The sequence below is a fragment of the Solanum stenotomum genome, unplaced genomic scaffold, assembly GCF_019186545.1.
Source record: "Solanum stenotomum isolate F172 unplaced genomic scaffold, ASM1918654v1 scaffold30257, whole genome shotgun sequence".
Taxonomy (NCBI): Eukaryota; Viridiplantae; Streptophyta; class Magnoliopsida; order Solanales; family Solanaceae; genus Solanum; species Solanum stenotomum.
The window spans coordinates 10001-17904 of record NW_026030891.1 but is presented as its reverse complement, the minus strand read 5'-3'; the positions used below and the strand labels follow the sequence as shown (position 1 = coordinate 17904).

Genomic DNA, 7904 nt, shown 5'->3' with positions numbered 1-7904 from the left:
TTCTCTATTATACTGGTTTTACCCATAAGTTTGTCACATTAATCAAAACATTAAAACAGTGCTGTCAAAGGTGCACTCAAAATATTCCATTTTCATTGCTAGTCTAAATCTTTAAGACATAGTACCTTTCCTCCACCATGAACAATCTCCATTTGATAAGTAAGGTTGAACTTCGAAATCAATCACGTCAAGACATCCAGCATTAATGAAATGAGTGTTAGGACCCTATCCAACTGCTTCCTGGTTGCTTTAACACTCCACATTTATTCATCAGTTTCCTCACATTAGCAGAGTCCTCCCAGTTCTCCGCACTAGCATAAATATTGGATAAAAGCACATAAACCGTGGGGTTATTCTTCTCAGTCTCAAGCAGAAATCCCGCAGTAATTCTGCCTAGTCTAACATTGCCATAAGCAGCACATGAACTGAATAATGTCCACCAAACAGTGGAATCTACATCAACATGCCTATCTTTTACCAGTTTTTCTGCCTCATCAAGATACCCAGCCCGACCTAGAAGATCGACAATGCACGAGAAATGGTCTGCTGTAGGTTCTATGCCACAGGTATGAATCATGGAGGTGAAAACTTCAATGCCTTTATCGATTAAGCCTGAATGGCTGCAAGCTGATAGAACTGCATTAAAGGTCGTGTTATCTGGTTTGACCCCACCTAATTCTTGCATCATCTCAAAGCAATGTACAGCTTCCTTTCCTTTCCCATGTTGTGCATATGCAGTAATAATTGAATTCCAAGAAACTATGTCTTTTTGTGTCATTATCTGGAACACCTTTAGAGACCAATGCAACAATCCACATTTTGCATACAATGTGATGAGGGCATTCCCTAAAGATATTTCTGAGATGAATCCAGATTTGAGTATATAAGTGTGAATCTCCTTCCCTTGTTGTAGAGCTGAAATGCTGGCACAAACACTCAAGTGATGCTAACAGTAAAAGGGTTAGGCATCAAATGTTCACTAACAATCTCAGAGAAGAGGTGCAAGCACCCCATGGGTAGTCCATTGAGATGACAACCAGAAATCAATGTATTCCAAGAGATCATGTTTCTAAGGAACATGTCATGAAAAACTTGATAAGCTTGCTTCATTTCACCATGCTTACAGAAGGCAGAGAGCAGTGCATTAGATACTTCAGTCTTCAAGATAAAGGCTTTCTTTAAAACAACACCCAAAATTATTTCAACAATTCCTAGAGACTCTGAGCTTGCGAGTATGCTTCCTATCGTAACTAGCATACATGGTTATTGTTGCATTAGCGATAGACGTAAGGTTTTCTAAACCTATTCTAGAAACTTGAGCATGCAGTTGAGAAGCAATTCTAATACATGAACATGAACTCATTATGCTCACAAAAGTGAGCTCGCTAGGTCTCAAAGAAAGCTTATGCATATCCTTGAACATTATTAATGCCTTCTCAGCTCTTTTCATACTGACTAAACCAGCGATCATTGCATTATAAGTTACATGATCAAGCACTTCATCCACAGCTTCTTCAAATACTCCAAAAGCATCAAAATCATTCTTACAGTTAAAATACATGGTAACCAAAGCATTAATCACTGAAGCTCTTACCAAAAAACCCATCTTGATGACCATCGAATGCACTTGTCTTCCGAAATCCAACAGCTACATATCACACAAACTTAAAACGCTAGCAAAAGCATAATTATCATATCTAACACCCAAAAAATGCATTCTTTGAAATAAATTCAAAGCAACCCCGTGATACCCACTTTCAGCACACCCAGTCATCATTGCATTCCAAACAGCCAAATTCCTCTGCGGCATTTCATCAAACACCTTACAAGCATACCCAACTTCCCCCATTTTTGTGCAAGCAGACAATAGCCAAGTACAAGAATAAACATCTGGGGTTTCATTTTCTTTAAAGACCCTTTTAACTGAACCCAAATCTTTAGATTTGGCGTAGAATGAAAGGAGAAAATTTGATACATGTGGGAATTGTTTAAGGTCTGTTTTAATGGCGAAGGCGTGGAGCTGATTGCCGAAGCTAGTGTTTACGATGTTGGCACAGGCAGTGAGAGTGGTTGAAAGGGTGTAATGATCTGGTCGGAGATGAAGGGAAGAGTGAATTTGGTTGAAGAGAGAGAGAGCATCGGAGAATTGGTGGGAATGAGTGAAGTTTGAAAGAAGGCAATTGAGTTTGATGAGTTGTTCTGTAGAGCTTTCAGCTGACTACATTCTACATCTAATAATTCTTATTCCATGCAGTATAACCACTAGGGTCGTGCATAAGAATAAAATCAATTTTGAGTAGATTATAATGGGGTAAAATAACAATTGAGTTAAAATTCGATTAATTCGATCCCATCCAAATTTACTTATGACAAAATGACTTGGGTAATGGCCGAAAGAGGTGGGGAAAATTGGGTGTTAGAATTGGGCATGATATTAGGCTAAGTTGATTATTATCTTAAAAGGCAAAAGTATTCATTACCCCTGAACTTGAAGTTTTTATTCGGTGTACACTTAAACTATATTCCATTTTAATTATCCCCAAATTTGTTTATTCCTCCATCATGTACACCTTTTTTGTCCACATGCTCCTATTGTGACTACATGCGCGGCAAAAGTGGTGATGTGGATTTCCACTTGGATAAATAATAGCCACCTAAATAAATTAATATGGCAAAAAATAAATATCAAACCTTCTCACCTAGGCTTCTCACCTAAAACTTTCGGACTAAGCTTCTCACTAAAACTTCCGGACTAAACCCGAAATCTTCAAGAAATTAATATTTAGTACTGGAGAACTCAGATTAAATGCCAGCACAAGACTTTTATTATTGGGAATAAAACAAATTAATTTTGGATTAAAAAAAATCAATGGGGATTGGGGTTGTTTCTGCAAAAGTATCTTGAAGAAGATGGGTTGCAGGGGAGGATGCGGGGTTGCAGGGGAGGGGATAAGGTGCTGTAAAATAGATTTTAAAATAGTTAAAATAATTAGGTAAAATGCTACATGTCATTTATTCATTGGATGGTTTTTCTTAAATTTAAACTTCATTGTTTAAAAGTTATTTTTGAATAAGGGCTGATTTAGCGGAACTCCTTCTGGATTTGGGTTTTTCTATACGTGAAGTTGGTTGATTAAATTTCAAATTTGTCTGAAATTCTTACCAAGTAAGTGTTAATCTTTGTTTCCTTTACTTTTCATTTACATTTTACCATATTTTCCATTTAAAATATGTCAAATATTAAAGAAAAATGGAGATTTTACTGGGTTTTTTTTACCGTTATAGCTTTATGATATGGCAAAAAATCACTTCCACAAGTGCCTAGTAAAGTGTGTTGTCAATTTCTACGCAAGGTGGACAATAAAGGTGTACGCAATGGAGGAATAAACAAGTTTGGGGTAATTAAAACGGAATATAGTTTAGGTGTACACCGAATAAAAAGCTTCAAGTTCAAGGGGGTAATCAATACTTTTGCCATCTTAAAAAGAAAATTTTAGCACCACAAGTCATATAATCATTTTTCTTGGAAATAGCAGAAGTACCCCTCTCACTTTTAATTTTTAATCAAAATTTCTCAATAATTTTTGGTTAATGATGTGAACTTGCATTTCTCGTTCGTATGATTTAAAAAACGAATCAATATTGTTACTTTAAGCTATGTGTTGGTCAATTGATTCGTAAATATATTTGATAAAAAAAATAATGAATGTGGTACGGTGAATATAAAAAAGAAGAAGTAGAAATTGATTTGAAATAATAATAAATTCTATGATAGTATGAATAATTATTAGGCAAAAGGGTCTGGTGGACCATTATACTTGTACGAATTTGTATTATGAACTCTTCTATTTAGTATTTTACCAAGGAAACCCTTAAACTCAATAAAATACAATATATCAAACCTCTCACTCTGACCATTGATCATGCTGATGTGGCATTAAGATAGTTCAGTTGGTGAGAGAGTGTATCTACTCGCGTGTTAAAGGCAAGTGAATGCCATATTTCAGTTTTAAAAAATATTAAAATCATTCAAGAATAAAATAAAATAAAATAAAATAAAAAACATTTTTCTTCACCCACTCAACCCTTTTTCAACCATTATCATCCCTGCCCAACCCCTATTTCATCTAATTCATATCTCAAAATTGACATTAACACATCCTTTAGTCTATTGATTCACCGATGAAAGAGAGAGTGATGATGTTTGCCGGAGTTCACTGATTCGGAGTGGAGTGAGAGCGAGAGAGAGGTGGCGCTAGCTCCTTTTTCTACAAAACAGGAGGCGGCGATGAGGTTTGCCGATCGAAGTTGATGGTGCAGTAGCGGGTTGCTGGGTTTGTGGAGTTGGAGAAGAAAGAAAGGAAAATCGTGAGGGTCTGTCGGAGATGGAGACAAGTGAAGGAGAGAATATGTAATTTCGCTGGCAAGAGGAGTGGCGGCGGCAGCGACGACTTTCTCCGGTGAAATTTGGCCATTTCACCATGGGAATGGAGAAAGATGTACGGTGGACTCCCAAATTTTAGTTTGAAGAAAAAAATTAAAATTTTGTTATATTAGTTCCTTTTATTTAATAATATTGGTTATTGTTTTTAAAAAATAATTAATGAAGATTAATATGACATGTTATTAATTTATATGACAAGAATTTGACATATCATCTATTTAAGGGAGAGTGAACTATACACATGGTAAAAGGGTTTAAAAATCTTCTTTTGATTGAATCTAAGGATCCAGTTGATAAATGGTTGAGTAGAAGAGTCCAAAATACAAACGCGTAGAAGTATAAGGGTCTACTAAACCATTTCGCCTAATTATTATATGAAGATATAAATGGTTTTTAAAAGTAATGATATGAATTATAAATCGGAAAAGGGTCAAATATACCCTTGTACTATTGGAAATAGTTTATATATACCATTCGTTATACTTTCGGGTCATATATACCCCTCCTGTTATACTTTGGTACATATATACCCCTAATTTTAACAGAATGACACATGTCAGCTTAAAAATCAAATAACCCATCCCCAATTGTAATTACCCAATTCCTTTGAAACCCACCCATTTCCTACTGACCCACCTCAAAGAAACCCATTTTCTTAAGTCATCTTCTTTATCTAAAATTTCCATTAAAATCAAACCTCAACCACCGTGAAAGCCCACTGTGAAACTCAAGGAAGAAGTGAAAAGCCAATACCATCTAGACTGAATCCTCAACTTTCGAAAATCAACACCAGCAAAAGCATCCCACAATATAAAATGAATAACTTTTCGTAACACAAATGATGCAAATACCTTTATGGAAAGTTGATATTGAAGCTTATAGTGGGAAATTATAATTGAAGGAGATTTAACATCTGGTGTGTTGAACTTCTATTTTTTTTTAATTATGCAGTACTCCCTTGGTACTGCTACTATTAATACAATTACTTTATCCTAGTTTAAAAAAAAATTGAAGCAATGCTTCTCACTTCCTCCTCTAGTTTCACTGTGAGCTTTTGTGGCTGATTTTAATTGAGGTTTCACTTCCTCTTTTAGTTTCTCAGTCGGCTTTTGTGGCTGATTTTAATGGAGGTTTTAGATAAAGAAGATTACTTGTGAAATTGGACTTGGTTGAAGGTGGGTCACCCGGAAAATGGGTTTTAAATGTGTGGGTTTCAAAGGAATTGGGTAATTAAAACTGGGATGGGTTATTTGATTTTTAAGCTGACATGTGTTATTCTGTTAAAATTAGGGGTATATATGTACCAAAGTATGACGGCAGGGGTATATATGAACCGAAAGTATAATGAAGGGTATATATAAACTATTTTCAATAGTACAGGGGTATATTTGACCCTTTTCCGATTATAAATTTTATTTACATATGAAATAATTGGTTAATAAGAATCCCCTTCGTTACATGATTTCTTCTTCATGTAGATAGATATAAGATCTATGGGGCAATTACTTAGAAGTACATTTTGTGCTACAACCCTTCCTATCTGATAGAAAAGGATCCCATGATCCTGAACCGATCTTACCTGGGATCGCAAATCCCAAGTTTGTCTATGAAGAGCGAATCTAATTGTATTAGTGTCTATAATTGATTTCTTCTGTGTAATACTAATCGATAGGACCTCATTAGTAAGTGCTACAAGATCTCGTGCATTGGAACCCATGGTTATGGACCCGAATCCGTTAGTATGGAACATTTTCTTTTCCAAGTGAAATCCCCTAGTATATGAAAGAGTGAAAAAGTGCTAAGAAGCCTTCGTATCTTAATGCACGTATTTAATTTATTCGAAGCTATTAGAGCGGGATCCACTTTTTGAGGAATATGAGTCGAAGCAATAACAAGAATATTTCTAGTAGAACGTCTTTCACAATCCCTGGAGAGATGGTTCACTAATAGACCGAGGGATAAGTCATTTGACTCATTCACATCCAGATCATGAATGTTTAGAATCCATATTATGCAAAGAGACATTGCTCTTGCTAATTCGAATTAAAGGAAGATATAAAATCGGTCTATTTCCAGCATCATATCCACAGTTAGCCCATTCATCCTAGTTAGCAGTTCCAGCTCCGTATCAAGGTCACGATCGATATCGTCACTAGCATCAAGATTGTCACTATCATCAATATCGTCACTATCATCAATACCGATCTCATCAAAAAGAAAACCTTTAGACTTGTTATCCAGGAACTTGTTCAGAAATACCATAATGAAAGGAACATAGGAGTTTGTCGCTAGGTATTTGACCAAATAGGATCGTCTAGTTCCTATAGAACCTATCACTAAATTACCCCTAGAGGGGGATAAGGCTAAGCGGAGCGAAAAGGGTTTTCCAAGAGATGGGAAATGAAAACTATTTTCCCCACACGAAGTTTGTGAATAAGTGATTGTCTGATAATGAGCAGGAATATCCGTCTTTCTGCTAAACATGATGGATTGAACTCATAATTCATTAGATGTTTTTTTATGAATGTCAACTAAGTATCGTAAGTAAATTGCTCCTGGTTGTTCAATCATTTGATAACCAGAGTCATTCTTTGATAAATGATCACTATGAGTCAGACTCAATAGAATTTGATCAATCCTATTTTATGTCGTTAAGGTGGAGAACTGAACCAAGAATTCTCTTTCTTCATCATCAATCGAATCACTGTTCACGACCCAGTATTATATTTTCTCATCAATCTAATCCCCGTTCACGTTTTTTCTTTTTTCTTATCAATGAATAGATCTCTTTACTTGTATGACTTTGATGTCTCGTATTTCTCAAAAAAGTGATTCGATTGATAGGATTTGGTATGAGATCGATGATCTCGATGAGATTGATATTCCAATCTTTCTTCGTAGAACGTATTGATTTGACCCCATAAGCGAGATCAAGCATGCTGCCGCCAGAAGCAGAACCTCATATTTCTTCTAGAGAATCTCCTAATTGTTCTAGAGCAACTAGAAAGAGATTCTTTAACCAGAAAGAATTTGGTTCAAATGTAGGATACCTATCCAAAAATTTTCGCAACTCAATCATAGATGATGGAATCATCAAAGATTTTACCTTTTCAAACTCTATCTGTAACTCACTAGAGGCCTGAAAAACAAAGAGAAGATGTGTACAAACGAGATATCCAGCAACAAGAAGAAGGAAAATGATTGAATAGAGGAACTCACGAGCATTTGGCAATCTCAGATGTATCGATTTCAATGGTGACTCATTATTTCGATGAATCGTTTCTTCGGACAGAAGAAGATTATGTAAACACTTACTCGAGATCTCACTTATCATATTCCATTGTGGAAGACACAATTTTTTCTGAAGAATTCGCCATGATATACCTGATCCATGCATAATAGCAGGAAAAATGGATACAAATTTTTGACTACTACTTGGTATTGGCAATAGGTCTGAAAA

General features: G+C 35.6%; 2 pseudogenes; both read right to left on the bottom strand.

The window, feature by feature from the left end:
- Positions 1-124: 124 nt before the first annotated feature.
- On the bottom strand, positions 125-2224 carry LOC125851824 (pentatricopeptide repeat-containing protein At3g49740-like; annotated as a pseudogene).
- Positions 2225-5879: 3655 nt separating this feature from the next.
- The window catches only part of LOC125851827 (protein Ycf2-like), a 2642-nt pseudogene continuing 617 nt past the window's right edge, over positions 5880-7904 (bottom strand).